The sequence below is a fragment of the Petaurus breviceps genome, unplaced genomic scaffold, assembly GCF_028583685.1.
Source record: "Petaurus breviceps papuanus isolate PSGF00001 unplaced genomic scaffold, PetGlider_PUasm1.0 446, whole genome shotgun sequence".
In the NCBI taxonomy this organism is placed as follows: Eukaryota; Metazoa; Chordata; class Mammalia; order Diprotodontia; family Petauridae; genus Petaurus; species Petaurus breviceps.
In genome coordinates this window covers 3,473,598-3,488,566 of record NW_027186338.1, presented here as the reverse complement: position 1 = coordinate 3,488,566, position 14,969 = coordinate 3,473,598, and positions in this window count along the sequence as shown.

Sequence of the window (14,969 nt, the reverse complement as noted above, 5' to 3'; positions counted from 1 at the left end):
TCTTCTCTGTTCTGGGTTTGTTACTGAATAAAATAGAGAGCACCTATGCTGGTATTTTGAACCTGGGAAGTTGCCTTTGCTTGGTATTACATTACAATGGGGAAAAATCTTCACAGAAAGTTTCTCTCATAAAGATACAGAAAGAGAGAGAGAGAGAGAGAGAGAGAGAGAATCAGTTCAAATTTATAAGTAATTATCATTCCCCAACTGGATATGAATAGGCAGTTTTCAAAGGAAGAAATCTAAGGTATCAACATCCATATGAAAAAAATTATCCAAATCATTAATAATTAGAAAAATGTAAATTAAAACAACTCTGAAGTTCCACCTCATCAAATTGACAAAAATGGTAAATGGCATATGTTGGTGGGGCTGGGGGAAAATAGGCATATTAATGCCTGATTGGTTGCCTCAACTTTCCTTCTGGAAATTAATTTGGACTTGTGCCTCAAAGTCACTAAACTGTCCATGCTTTAAGCAAATGGTGCTACCATTAGGTCTGTACTTCAAAGAGACCAAAATTAAGAGGAAAAGGACCCATAGATATAAAAGGACGTTTATAGCACCTCTTTTATAATATCAAAGAACTGAAAAACTAAGGGAGTCCCCATCATTTCGGGAAAGGTTTAACACGTTATGGTATATAAATATAGTGTAATACTGTTGCACAAAAGAACACGGTGTTTAAGAAATGATAAAAGGGACGGGCTCTATTATGGTGACCCAGATGATACACTTTCTTCACAGGTTAGCCATTTCCTAGCCATTTTTCAGTCTCATACTTTATTTTCTTCTCTGTAGTCTATGATACAGTGACATTGACCTCCTTGCAGTTCATGACATGACACTCCATCTGCCAACTCTGTCTTTGCACTGACTATCCGCCATGCCTGAAATGGTCTCCCTTCTGCCTCTTAGTTTCTCTGCCTTTCTTTAAGGCTCAGCTGAAATTTCACCATCTGTAACAGGCCTTTCCTGACCCCTCCTGGTTTTCTCCCCTCTCCCCTGATGCCTCCAGCTGCTAATGCTTCCCTTTCCCAATTGCCTTTTAGATATTTTATATGTTCCCAGTTATTTACATTTTGTTTTGGGGAAGTTAGATGGCATGGGGAAAGAGCAGTGGGCCTGGAGTCTGGAAGACTTGAGTCCAAATCCAGCCCCAGACATTTCCTAGCTGTATGACCCTGGGCAAGTCACTTAACCTCTGCCTCAGTTTCTCCACCTGTAAAATGGGGATAATAATAGCACCAGGGTTGTTGTGAGGATCAAATGAGATAATAGTAAGACACTTGGAACAGTGCCTGTTATGCCTCTAAAAATGTTGACTATTATTATTGTTTTCTCCATTATAATGTAAGCCCCTTGAGGACAGGGGCTGTTTTTGTCTTTTTTTGTATCTCCAAAACCAAACATGGCACACGGTAAGCACTTAACAACCTAATCGTATCGTGAGCATAAGATCATAAGATGACAGATTCAGAATGGAAAAGGAACATAGAAGTCAAGTGATCCAATCCCCTGATTTTACAGACGAGGTAACTGAGGTCCAGAGAAGTCAACTCAGTCACCAAGTTGCCTGAGGCCACACTGGTCACAAAAAGTAATGCTCCACTACATTACCTAGCTGAAGAATTTAAAATCAATAAACAAGCATTTATTAAGCACCAGACATTGCTTTAAAAAAAAATCTATTCCAGTGTATGTGTCCATAGCATCACGGTAGAATAGGGAGCTGGCTGAAGATGTTCTGGGTCCTGGGATCACATGAGGAAGGCTCTACCTGCTGCCAAACCACAGTGAGGCTTTGGTGGGGCTGCCTCCAAAAGTATGTGATGATGTTCCAGTTCAGAGCATAGATAGGTATTTCCTGTTTCCAATCCACTCCCTGTGTAGTAGCAAGTGAAGCCTTTTGATTTGTTGCTGAGCTGGAACTGAGTGTGCATCCAAAAGAGACTAAGCAGCCAGATGAGGGTCTTTTCCATTCCTGCTGGTCAGAAAGTGGCCCTAAGAGAACTCTCTGGCCTCTGAAGGGCTGATGTATGGGAGGGGACCTTTCTCCCCATGAAGGTAAGACTATGTCCATAACAGGACCGCCTTTAGTTTGTGTCTTATTTCATTTCATACAACGATATTAAAAAGATATTGACTAGTACTGGTGATGATATTAGGGAAAACACACCAGCATGGGGCTTGAGCTATTAACATTGGAAGAACTCCATTGACCCTTAAAAATTTTTAGTTTTAAATACTAAAAATAACACTGCTGAGAGGCAGTGTGGTGCAGTGACTAAGACAGTCAGCCTCCGAGACATGGAGACCAGGGTTCAAGCCTTGTCCCTGATACCTACTGGCTATGTCACCCCACATCTAACCTCTTAGCTGTTCAGTTATTTCAGTCATGTCTGACTCTGCATGACCACATTTGGGGTTTTATTGGCAGAGATACTAGATTGGTTTGCCATTTCCTTCTCTGGCTCATTTTACAGATGAAGAAACCGAAGCAAACAGGGTGGAGTGACTTGCCCAGGGTCACACAGCTAGTAAATGTCTGAGGCCAGATTTGAACTCAAGAAGAGGAATCTTCCTAATTCCAGGCCCAGCACACTGTGCACTATGGCTCCACATGGTGGCCTCCAGGAAACTCTAAGACTGTAAATTACAGATGTACACTCTCATTAGTGAAAGGTTCCACACATTGATTTTGTCAATGAAAATTTACTTAGCTGAAGAGAAAAATCAAGTAATAATTAATTGTTTGGACAATAGGTCCCTGCTCTCCTAGCACAGAGCCAATGTAAATAATAATAGTAACTATTTCTCTTTTGGCCAGGTATCTCGAGGGTCTTCCCCTCCCAATTTGATTTTTTTTCTACTAAAGGGGCCATCCCTTGAATAATTACTTAAAGAGGCCTATTCTTTGAATGGATCTTATCTCACTCAAAGTGAAAACCTGAAAAGGCCTTAACCTAAAAGCCCAGGGTGTCCCATTGCATCTTGGGGCATCTCCAATCCACTGGACCCAAATGGCTCTGGAGGGGAGAGAAAGGCTGTTGACCTTGCACAGCCCTGCCTCCCTCAAATCAAAGTCAACTGCAAGTCACGTCATCCCCTCCCTGATGTCACAGCCCTCTTTGAGAACAAAGGACAAGCACACAGCCATGGTTTTGTTCAGTTATCTTCCCTGTATTAGACTGGGAGCTCCTTGAGGGCAGGGACTCTCCTTTGCCTTTCTTTGTATTCTCAGTCCCCAAGGTCACACAGGTATCAGGATTTGAACCTAGACCCTCTGACTCCAGAATTAGGGTCCTTTTCCATCGTACTACAATGTGTTCAGATCTTGTTTCCAATGCTTGCCACCTGTTTGACCCTGAGTAAATCTCTTTTCTCTCTAGACCTGAGTTTTCTCATTTATAAAATGAGGAGTTGGACTAAATGGTCTCTGAGATCCTTTCCAGCTCTAGAGCTAGAATTATATGAGTTTGGGGTCTTTGAGTTTGAGGTAGTAACTGAGAAATGTGTTTGTTTTTTTTTAAGGTAGCATCAAGTTTTAATCCCATGATCTATAATCCTATGGCCTATAAACCAATTAACATTACATGCCAATTTGCTTGATTATCTTCTCCATTAATAAATGACTTTTGGACTGAAAATGACCTGAATTTTGAATTGAATTCAGTTGGGAAATTAGGGGAAAGGTGGAAACAAGTGAGAGTTCTAGGCACAAACTCTGCCTTCTTCTAGGGCTAGCAAGGAAGTCTTCATAAGGGATTTATGTGTTAGTGATTCAAGAATCAGATATAGACTCTTATTTGTTTTGCAGAGCTTCCTAGATGCCTTTAAGAAGCTAAATGTGGTTCATGAGCCATAGCTAACCCTTGCTTCAGGAGATCTAGACATCTTAGTTATACTAACCTTTCAACCCTAGTTTCTGATGCTACTTAGCTGATTTCCTTGTTACTAGATCCATATACTAGAGCCTCTGTAGAGCTAGGAGAGACCGTTGTCCGGAGGCCCCCTGGGGATACATGTAACTAGGTAAATGATACATGTTTGACTGATTAAAGTAAGCTTGTTAACTCATTTTGAGTTGCTTTCCTTTATCAAAGCAGATCCAAGAACCTGTGGTGGCAGCAGGGGTTTGCAGTCAAACAAGTATCGTTTACCTAGTTCAGGGAAAAAAAGGTCAGCACCCCGAACTTCAGAATACACAGAATTATCAAGACAGAAACAGATCAAGTAGACAGCTTTCCAAACTGTCCAAGCATTACATCCATACCAAATCAACATCTGGGTTTTTCAAAGCCGGGGGGGCTCCGGACAAGGGCTTCCCAGAATCCATATCAAATCACAGAACGCTTCTCAAAGTGAGCCCCAAAACAAAGCTACACATCAGGGCTTATATAGCCTTCTCCTGGCTCAGAGAATGTAACAACCTTATTGACTCACTGGCCAATCAAGAAGTATCTACTGAAAAACAAGCCTCCCATCCCAGGCTCCAGGTGCACTTTAGCCTAGGGGCAGGGAAGATCTTCAAAATTTACATTCCCATTACATTCGGCCCCAAGATCTTTCATGCCCATAGCATAAACAATTTACTTTTGAATTAGCATTAACAATCATAGGTCACATTTTCAAGATACAGAACTAAAGTTACCAAAGTGGCACCTTGGCCTAAAACAAACACAAAGTACATAGCAGCAACAAAGAAATCTATACATAATAACAATGCAGAGGGCACTGCCTTCCCAAGCCTTCCCTCTGCTAGGATCTTCCCCAAAATGAACACTCACAGTGTGCTGCTTTCTCTCTCTCCTTCAGCTCTAACTGCTCTGATCAACTTTGACCACCCTTCCTGTTCCTCCCATCACAGGCTCCATGAGATTCAAACTCATGTAACTTAGGCTTTCATGTGATGTAAGCAGGTCACATGGGCCTATTAATGGATGGAAAAGATTCTCACATCAAGCAAAAATTCATTATTATTACAGTAATAAATTGCACAATCTGAGCTCTCATTCTTCAGCTCTTTTACCACTCATGGAAGAGCCAACAATCGAATAGCAAAAGCATTTAATCAAGATATTTAAAAAATGATAAAATATAACATGAGGGGGTCAAGCAGCAGAGAATTATTCTCTGCATCCATTCATAAACAGATACAACCTTGGGGGCGGCTAGGTGGCACAGTGAATAGAGCACCAGCCCTGGAGTCAGGAGGACCTAGGTTCAGATCTGGCCTCAGACACTTAACACAGAAACTAGCCATGTGACCTTGGGCAAGTCACTTAACCCCAATTACCCCCCCGCCCAAAAGCAAAAAAACAAAAGCAAAAACAGGTACAACCTCCCACAGTTCCAAAAGGGGTGGATGGAGAAGAAACTTCCCGGAGAAAACTTGAGAGAGTGTGGAAACTGCCCAGGGACAGATGGAGGCACCAAGGGAAGAAACTGTCATCGCTTCTCCTTTCTCTTCCCAGCAGGATGACAATCATAATGAAGATAATAAATGATGGTGATAATAATGATTAGTGACAGAAACAAAAACTCACATCCATATAGTACTTTACAATCTGCAAAATGCTTTCCATGAGTTTCCTCATCTAATCCTCTCATATAACCTTGACTGGTAGGTCCCCATTTTGCAGAGGAAAATGAAACCCCTTTCCAGAGTCACACGGATAAGTAAGTGTCTCAGGCAAGATTTGAACTTGGGTCTTCCTGACTCGAAGCCTGGCTCTCTATGGTCCCACACCGGGTATTGATCGCCCTCTGCACTAGCCTGATCTATCTAGAGTGCTGACCAGAGTTCTAGCTTCCATGATTTGAGGACGTGGGTACAGTGAAGCAAGTGGGAGAGTGAGCCAATGGTGGCATGTCACAGAACAGGGACCATCGCATCCAATTTGTCAATGAAAGAACTCTCCACTGTGGTAAGCTCAACAAGTAGTTATTTAGAACTATGGATGTTTAGTTTAGAGAAGACTCACGGGGACCAAATACTGCCTTGAGCAGTATTACATCAAAGAAGAATTCGTTTTGTTGTGTGTGGTCTCAAGAAGCTGAACAAGGACCAATGGGTAGAAGCAATAACAATGACAGCTAACATGTTTACGTGGCGCTTTGAAGATCTACAAAGCATTTTGTACACTTTGTCTCCTTTGGCCCTCGCACAGGGGAGACCTGCGACATGTGCAGAGTGCAGGTGATTCAATTCCTCATGTGGAAGGAGCCAGGGAGCCTTCTTCTGGGAGAGTAGTGATGGCGTGCAGTGGAAGTGCCTTGGAAAAGTCTTTGGAGAGTGCATACACATTCTGTAACTGGCAGCTAGGTAGCGCAGTGGATGGAGAATGCTCAGAGTCAGACCCAAGTTTAGCTCTGGCCTCAGGCAGTTAACTGTATGACCCTGGCTGAGTCACTTAATTTCTCTGTGACTTATGCTCCTCATCCATAAAAAGGGGACCATAATAGCGTCGACCTCTCAGTATTGTGAGGACCAAAGGACATAGTATATGTAAAGCATTTGATAAACCTTAAGGTGTTGTAGAAATCCAATATGGTGACGAGGATGATAGTTATGCATCTGGTCAACTAACCATGTGGTAAAAGGAGCCTCTTCGGCTAGGGAGGCTTCAAAGGGCAGTAGCAGGCCTCCATCCTCTCTCCTGGTTGGACCTCATCTCTTGGTTTACCCCTTCACTTATGGTATCTAGTGAGAGACAATGCTGTAAGGGGAAAAGGCAGGGCCTTCTCACTGGAGTCAACATGTGATCCTATGAACATGGGTCTCCATTCTCAGCCTTGGCATTTCTTCTTTTGTTTAAGATAAAGTTGGAAACTATGAACTTGTGAGTTTTGAAAGGCCAGGAGAGTGAGCCATTCAGGACTCCAATCCCTGCTGGGTTTTGTAGCCAGACCACTGTTTATGTGCTGAGGACTGATGAATGACCTTCACGACCCAGCCAGTGGCTGAGATGAGAACTCCATGGTGGGACCAATGCCATGCAGAAAGAGTGGCAAGTCTGAGCCATTTTCTCTAGAAATCAAGGAAGTATAGAGGTGTTGGCCTGGGGAGGGGGTATGGTTGTACTTCGGTGTGTATGTATATGTGTGTGTGTGTATGTATGAGTATATATACATATATACACACATACATGCTCATATATGTATGTGTTTGTATACACACATCTTTGAAGTAAATATCCCTCTACAAAAACTAATTGCTATTAATTAGTTAAATGGAACTGAGGCATTAGTCACTTATGGCCGACTACTGAGGGGGTTATTTGGAACCTGACCTTGAAATAGGGAGTTCACAGAGTCTTAACTACATACACTCACAACAATTCTAGGAGGTAGGTGCCCCATTTTACAGTTGAGGAAACTGAAGCAAACAAACATTAAGTGACTTTCATGGGGTCACAAATTTAGTAAGTGTTTGAGGCCAGATTGCAACTCAAGACTTCCTGACTCCAAGGTCAGCTGTCACTTAAATGTAAGAGAAAGTAAGATTCCAGTAGAATTAAAGAAAGAACTGGCAGCTAATTTGAGCTGTCCTCCAACGGGATGGGTGGAAGTAGTGAGCTCCCTGTCACTGGACACCTGAAACCATTGGGAATGGGGTAAATGTGGGCAAACCCAAGGGTGTTTTAATGTTGCTTTAGCTCTGGGATTCTGTAACAAGTGGATAGTGTGTACACATAGCTTGCAAAGTACTTTCTTCACAAGGTTGTAAAGCAGCTGGTGAAAATATTATCCCCATTTTAGAGATCAAGAAAACATGGATTGGAGCGGTTGTGACTTGCCCATAGGTCTAGTAAGGAAGAAACACAGGACTCAGATCCAGGATTTCTTATGCCAGGTCTAATGCTATTTCCAATGATCCCTCCCCCATGACTCTAAAAGACACTAAATTCAAGGTTTGATAAGCAGGGATTAGGAGCAGCTAAGCTAAGCAGTGGATAGGATATTGAGCTTGGAATCAGGAAATCTCAGTTTCCTAAATTAAAATCCAGCCTCAGACATTTAGTAACTGTGTAACCCTGGGCAAGTCATTTCACCCTGTTTGACTCAGTCTCCTCATCTGTAAAATGAGCTGGAGAAGGAGATGGTAAACCACTCCAGTATCTTTGCCAAGAAAACCTCAAATGGGGTCACAAAGAGTCAGATATGACTGAGCCGACAACAACAAACAGGGACTGGTAAATGAAAGATTGTCCTTAGTGAGAAAGGTGTTTGTTATAACTTACACCTATTTAAATCTAATTCTAATTATGTTTCACCTTTTAAAAAAAGTCCTTATTAATACTGATAATTGATATTAATAATGACTTTTTTTTTTGCTTTTTGGAGGGCAATTGGGGTTAAGTGACTTGCTCAAGGTCACACGGCTAGTTTTTGTGTTAAGTGTCTGAAGTCGGATTTGAACTCAGGTCCTGCTGACTCTAGGGCATGTGCTCTATTCACTGCACCACCTAGCTGCCCCTTAATAATGACTTTTAATGCTGATTATTAAAATAGCAAAGCATGAACATTAAAAGGCTAGGTTTGGGGATCAGAATTGAAAACATAACTGAATAGGCAAACCATTTGTCTTACTCCCCTTTCTCAATGAATCCTATTTAAAGGAAACAGCTCTTCAAATTGAAAATAGCAAAAAGCATCTGGTAATAGCCACTCCAAATTGCAGGCAAAGTTCCTAAGAAGAAAATAAATAAATATACGATACAGATTGATTCCAGAGGTCAGATGATGAAATGCACCTTCATTCTCAGAACAGGGAGATGGTGCCTATGGGCTCCAAATGTATACACTCTCATATTGCTTTTTATTTTATAACAAGGGAAGGTTCTATTGTGGAGTAGAGAGTTTGGAACAGCTCTATGGCATAAAAATGCAAAAGGAATTCATAAAACTTGGGAAAAAGAAGATAATCTTTACTCTGAGAACAGATATATATATATATATATATACCGGTATATAACATACATAATATATGTGTATGTTATATCTATCTGTATCTATATCTATCATCTATCTATCTATCTATCTATCCATCATCTCTCTAATATATATATAAAAAAAACAGTTAATAAGCCAGGGATAAAGAGTTGAAATGAGCCCTGAATTTGGAATTTGTACTATTGTGTGATCTTGGGTAAGCCATGTAATATTTATGGGCCTCGGTTCCCTCATCTGTAAGAAAACGGGTTTGGTACTCAATCAAGTTCTTTTCTAGCTAAAAATCCAGGATGCTATTTGAAGCATCTTGGGCCTTACAAGCCCCAGTCTAGGGTGATGGTCAAAGATATCATACTATTGAATGACCACAAGATAGCGCCATTGTTCCATGAGACTGGTTAAAACTGAACAAAGTCTGGGTAGAAATCCAAGTTCTGAAACAAGGAAAGAAGGATGTGATTAGTTCATAGGATGTAAGGGATCTCTGTTTTCTTCTACCGGAAGGACTTTTTACTCCTAACAGGAACCCAGAACATGGGCTGTAAACCTTTCATTTGGTTACATCTAAGGCTTAGGGAGTTAGGGAATTAGGTTAGGAAAATCATTGGGTCCTTGGATAATTAGCTTAAGTCCCTTTACCTCGATTGATTGATTCATCATTCATTCATTCATCAAGTACTGATTAAACATCTCATGTGTTTTAGGCGCTGTGCCAGGAGGGATTTGGGTAGAACAGCAATGAAGTATGCTAGGCTTGGAAATCGTGCAGGCTTGACTTAAGGAAGGATTTGTGGGAGCCTTATCTTGTGGTCTTAACCCGAATGGCTTCCAGAGAGAAGAGAGTCCACTTGGTAGTTAGCAGGAGGAGGGTATTTTGTCACAAGCCTGGAATTAGCTGGCTGGTGTTTTGAAAATAATTTTTATTGATTTCTTTTTTATTTAGATCACATATATTTCCCAATGTATCTTTTCCCTGACTCTCTTTAGCTATTTCGTACAACAAAGAATGAAAAAAATTAAGTTCAGCATACTAATGCATAAAAAAGCTGCCATTACACAGAATGCTCCACTCTCATTGTCCATTACTTCTCTGAAGAAGTCTGGGGTATGGATTGTCATATTTTTGGTCATTATCATTTTGTAGCATTCAGTTTCTTCTTTTTTTTAATTGAATTTTATGTTTATTTTTAGTTTACATCATTCATTTCCACAAGATTTTGAGTTACAAAATTTCTCCCCATCTTTCCCCTACCCACCACTCCAAAACAGCGATCCCACTGTATACCCCCTCCCCCAATCTGCTCTCTAAATAATAATAATAATAATAATGATAATAATATATTTTTTAAACATTTTATTTTAAAACTTTCAATTACAGATTCTTTCCTTTCCTCCCTTGTCACCCACCCTTACTGGGAAGGTAAGCAATTCAATATGGGGGTATATATGTAGCTATGCAAAACATTTCCACAGTAGATATATTGTGAAAGACTAGTTATATTTCCCTACATCCTATCCCACCCCCTACTTGTTCTATTCTTTACTTTGACCCTGTCCCTTTCCAAAAGTGTGTGCTTCTAACTCTCCTGCCCCCCCAATCTGCCCTCCCTTCCATCATCTCACCTCTCATCCCCTTCCCTCCTACTCTCCTGTAGGGTGAGATGCCCTATTTAGTGTGTATGTCATTCCCTCCCTAAGACAAATTCAATGAGAATAAGGTTGACCCATTTTCTTTTGCCTTCCTGTTCTTCCCCTCCGTTGTAACAGTTTTCCCTTGCCTCTTCTATATGAGATAATTCACCCCATTCTGTCTCTCCCCGTCTCCTCTCATTATATTCCTCTCTTACCTCTCAATTTTACTTTTTAAGTATCATCCCTTCCTATTCAATTGATACTGTGCCCTCTGTCTATGTATACCTATACACATATATACACACACTCACATATGTATACTATGCACATAGACCCTCCTATATAGCCATTATATATGTATGTACACATACTTATATATACATTTATATTCCCTTCAATGATCCTCATACTGAGAAAAGTTTCATAAGTTACAATTATCATTTTCCCATGTAGGCATGTAAATAGTTCAACTTTGATAAGTTCCTTATGATTTCTTTTCCCTGTTTACCTTCTCATGCTTCTCTTGCTTCTTGTATTTGAATGTCAAATTTTCTATTCAACTGTTTTTTTCATCTAGAATGCTTGAAAGTCCTCTATTTCATTTAATGGCCATATTTTCCCCTGAAACACAATACTCAGTTTTACTGGGTAGGTGATTCTTGGATTTAATCCTAGCTCCTTTGATCTCTGGAATATCATATTCCAACCACTTCAATTACTTAATGTAGAAGCTGCTAGATCTTGTGTTATTCTGACTGTGTTTATACAATATTCAAATTGTTTCTTCTAGGCTGCTTGTAATATTTTCTCCTTGATCTGGGAACTCTGGAACCTGGCTATAATATTCCTAGGAGTTTTCTTTTTGGGATCTTTTTCAAGAGGTGATTGGTGAATTCTTTCAATTTCTATTTTGCCCTCTGGTTTTAAAATATCAGGACAATTTTCCTTGAGAACTTTTTTTTTTTTTAAGTAATTGGGGTTAAGTAACTTGCTCAAGGTTGCATGGCCAGTTTTTTTGTGTGGGTGTTAAGTGTCTGAGGCCAGAACCGATCCTTGAATCCCTGGTATAAATTCCACTTGATCATAATGAATGATTTCTTGGATAAATTACTGTAAATCTATTTGACAGAATTTTGTTCAAAGTTTTTGATTCAATATTCATTAATGATATTGTCCTATCGTTTTCTTTCTGTGTTTTACCTTTCCCTGAATTGTCTCATAAAAGGATTTTGGTAAGACTCTCAGTTTTTGAGAATACTTTTTTAAGTATAGGTACTAACTGGTTCTTTAAAAATTTGATTGAATTCCCCTGTGAATCCTTTAGTTTCAGGGTTTTGTTTTGTTTTGGTTTTTCCCCTTTGGTAGTTCCCTTACAGCTAGACCTATTTCCTTTTTTGAAGTCAGGTTATTTAAGATCTCTGTCTGATCTTCTGGGATTTTGAGTATTTTATATTTTTGAAGGCATTTCTCTATTTGGGGGGGCGGTTCTCAGTTTTGTTAGCATATAATTTTGCATAATACATTCTAATTATTCTCTTTTCTTTCTTCTGGTCTCACTGTGATTTCACCTAGTTCTTCTCTATTTTATTGATTTGATTTTGCACTCTTTTCTTTTTAATCAAACTGGCTAAGGTTTTGTCAATTTTATTAGTCATTTTTTGAAAAAGCCTTTAATTTTATCATTTCTATGACTTTTTGTTTCCAATTTATCTATTTTCCTTCTAATCTTTAATATCTCAACTCTTTTGTGCTCATTTTAGGTTTGTTTTATTCTCTAATTTTTTAAAAATGCAAATTCAGTTTGTTACTCTTCTCTTTTTACATTTTGTTAATGTACGAGTGTAAGAATATGATTTTCTTTTACACAGTTATTGTTCCTGTGATTTGTTCTTTGACCCACTCCTTAGTTCAGATTTCATTGTTGTCTCCACTTGGATATGTATCTTGTTTGTGGTTCCTGAACCAATTTCTATTCTTCTTGCATCATGGTCCATAAAACATGTATTGATTATTTCTGCCTTTTTACATCTACTTGCAATATGTGCCCTAGCACATGGTCAATTTTTATAAAAGTTCCATGTGGTGCAGAAAAATGTGCATATTCTTTTGCTGTTCCATTTAGAAGATACCATAAATCTTTTAACTCTAGTTTCTCCAGGAATTTGCTTAGTTATTTTCTATTTTATCTATCTGTTAGACTTATCTAAAACTGATAGAGGGATATTGAAATCTTCTGTCACTATTGTGCTACTGTCTTTGTCTTCCTGAATCTCAGATAATGTTTCCTTTAAGAATTTGGATGAATTTAAAGAATTTAAGTATTTGGAGAATGTTTATTTTTGATATTGGTTCCTTTCAGCATAATATAGTTACTTTGTTTATCCCCTTTTATTTTTGAATGTTTATTTTTGCTTTGTGTGATAACATAATGGCAACTCCTGCTTTTTTGTAGTCACTTGACGGTAAATTTTTCCCCCTCAGCTCAGTTTTATTTTGTGTATGTCTTTATTTTGCAAATGTGTTTTTTTGTAAGCAATATATTGAAGGGTTTTTTTCCTTATACAATGTCACTCTTCTTTGTTTTATTAGATTGTTCAATCCATTCACATTAAACATTCTGAATTAGGTTATATTTTCCTCCATCTGTCTGATAGCATGATCACAACCCTCACATTTTGGAATCACCTGATGTATAGTAGATTTTGTTCTGCATCTCTCACTTTCATTTTGCAGGTCTTTATTTTTAGATGTTTTTTATTTGTGTGTGTGTGTGTGTATGTTTTAAATGTACTTTGCCACTTTCATTATAAATCGTTTATTCCATGTATAATTAAAGTTATGATTACCAGGCTTGTATTATGTTATTAAAAAAAAAATTATTCCCTTCCTTTAAAATAGTATTTCCCCCCCTGCAAATAGTTGTGGTTACACTTTAATATTTATTCCCACAAGGCTCACATGACCAAGGTTGGGTTAAGGCCCTTATCACTTCATGTCTACATGATTACAATAGCCCCCAAATTGGTCTCTTTGCCCCCAGTCTCTCCCTATTCCAAACCATATTCCATATAGCTACCAAAGTGATTTTCCTATCCATGTCACTCTCCTACTCAATAAACTCCAGTGTTTCCTTCTTGCTTTTAAGATCATGCATAAATTAGGTTGGCTTTTAAAGTCCTTCATAATCTGACTCCAAAGTCCCTTTCCAAATTGTTATACATCACTCCCCTTCTTGCACTTTGCTTTCTAGCCTGACTGACTTGTTTGCTGTTCCTGCCTCCCAAACCTACCCATCCCTATTCAATTGAACTGGCTCTCCCCTCTGACTGTAGTGCATTCCCCCCCTCTTAGAATCATCTGTTTTCTTCAGGATTTAGCTCAAATACCACTTTTTGCAGAAGAACCACTTTCCTGGTTCTCTTAGCTGCTGTTGGCCCCACCCTAAACAATTTGTAATTATTTAAAATACATTTATATATGTTTATAGACATGTATGTTGTCTTCTCTGCCAGAATACAAGGTCCTTGACAACAGGCATTGTTTTCATGTTTTCTCCTTGTATCCTCAGAATGTAGCACAATTCCTGAAAGAGAGCAGGCAGTTACTAAGGCATTGATTAAGAGCATATAACTATAATAATCTGTATAGTATGCTCTGTTCATTTTTCTTTCTTTTTGTAATTTTTTTTTCATTTTGGTACTTGGGTTTTCCTCCCTCCTTTAAAAAAAGTCCTATTGGCTAAATGTTGATTTTGCTGGTCTTTTTAAGGAAACAGTGCTTAGTCTTACGCGTCGTTTTACGTGGTCTTTGTCTTCCATCTTATCTTTATCTCCTCTCATTTTCAAGATTTTTCCTTTGGGCTTTGCTTTGGTTTTACCTGATTTTCTAGTTTTAAAAATTGCATTGAGACAGCTATGGTGTAATGGGTAATGAGGTGATCATAGAGCCAGCAAAATCTGGATTCAAATATCATCTCAGACAACTGGCTTTGACAGCAGGTAAATCACTTGACTTCTCAGAGCTCTTGGCCAATCTTTAAGACGATAAATTGCAGAGGAGGTGCTGACCTGCATTCACTGAGGAAGTTTCCTGATACTCATGTTCCCCATGTCAATCACAGGTCCATCCTCTATCACTCTCCCAAATTTCAAATTCAAGTCCCCATTTTTCCATTTTGTCAATTTATGTTTTCTGAGATATAACCATTTTCCTTGAGGACTTTATTAGAGGCATCCTGGGTGGCATTTTGACTTATCATTCTCCTTCACACAAATATTGCTTCTATGATTCGTTTGTTGACCCACTCATTATTCAGGACGTCATTATTGTCTCTACATCTTTTGTGTGCATTCCCTGTTTTAGCATTTTTATTGTGTTAC